At 40.8% G+C, this 1,276-nt stretch overlaps 1 protein-coding gene across 1 annotated transcript in view; it reads right to left on the minus strand.

The window, feature by feature from the left end:
• The window catches only part of Wdr12 (WD repeat domain 12), a gene marked incomplete at its 5' end in the record, with an annotated part of 12,168 nt that overhangs the window by 8,717 nt on the left and 2,175 nt on the right, over positions 1 to 1,276 (minus strand). The gene's annotated exons all lie outside the window — the stretch shown is intronic.

The raw sequence follows: 1,276 nt of genomic DNA on the forward strand, positions 1-1,276 counted from the left end.
TTTCACAACATCTGTATGTCCCACAATTGTCATTATTGACTTTCCTTCCAAGGACCAGATCCGAGAAGTCTTATCATAAGAGCCAGACAGGATCCTACAACGAGGGGAAAATGCTATAAAATACAGAATGACTTCGAAGCCCTGAAAACCAATCCTTTCTATGGCACTGACAAAGTAAACTATGGACAGCAAACCCTTCTTTTTATGAAGATCAAGATTTCAAAGCAAAGCAATAGGTTAGATGTTATACTATTTTTACATTAAAAAAATGTATTTCACCTTTGTTACTGTAAAACTGAAAATTTCACCAATGCAATACAAACTGCTTATAAAGCCTAACAATCCTTAAATTAATCACTGAAAACTATTAAAGAGCAAACACACGGGTGGGGATGTAGCTCAGTGGTGGAATACTTGCCCAGCAAGCAGAAGCCTCTGGGTTTGATGTCCAGCCTGGTAGTACACCTTTAATCCCAATACTTGGAAGACAGAAGCAGGAGTTCTCTGAGTTCAAGGCCAGCCTAGTCTACATAGGGAGTTCCAAGATAGCTAAGCAGTAAAGCACTTGCTGCAAAACCCAATGACCTGAGAGATCAGTGCCCAGAACCCATGTGAAGGTGGAGGGTGAGACCCAACTTGATAGAGTTGTTTTCTGCCACATGTTTTACACATGTGTACAATGGCACGACCACGACTGACACACACACACACTCCACAAAGCAAAATACCTAATAAAAGGAAGGACAGAAGTAAGCTACCAGTTAGGATGATGATCAGCTGTAGGTATTTGCTCTAAGATTTGCATTCATACCTCTTTGACACCAGGCTGCCCATGTTGGCTCTAGAGTAGTATGTCTAAATCTTCATGGTAGCAGGCAGGGATAGCTATAAAAAATTAAATTTTCTCTTCCATAAAGATATCTCTGGTCTTAAATATCAATGACTGCTGACTTATATAGATTATAAAGGTCATGCCACAACATTCTGAAACAAAGAACCCTACTAATAAACACTTGTTTTCTTGAATACACTGGCTGCAAAAAGCCAATTTAGTGTGGCCACCAACATACACAGCTTGGATTTATTTTTATGAAGAAAAAGGGACCAGAGAGAAGTAGTCACATGGTGCACGGCAAAGACTGAAGGAGGTACAGAAGCGAACAGCATATCCCCACGGCATACCATTCTTCTGCCCCTTTAATTGAGCTGATCCAGTCATCATGGAACATGCACTGCTCTGGCTGGGGTGCGGTGTACTTTTCCACATATTCTAGTT

Source organism: Mus caroli, chromosome 1, assembly GCF_900094665.2.
Source record: "Mus caroli chromosome 1, CAROLI_EIJ_v1.1, whole genome shotgun sequence".
In the NCBI taxonomy this organism is placed as follows: domain Eukaryota; kingdom Metazoa; phylum Chordata; class Mammalia; order Rodentia; family Muridae; genus Mus; species Mus caroli.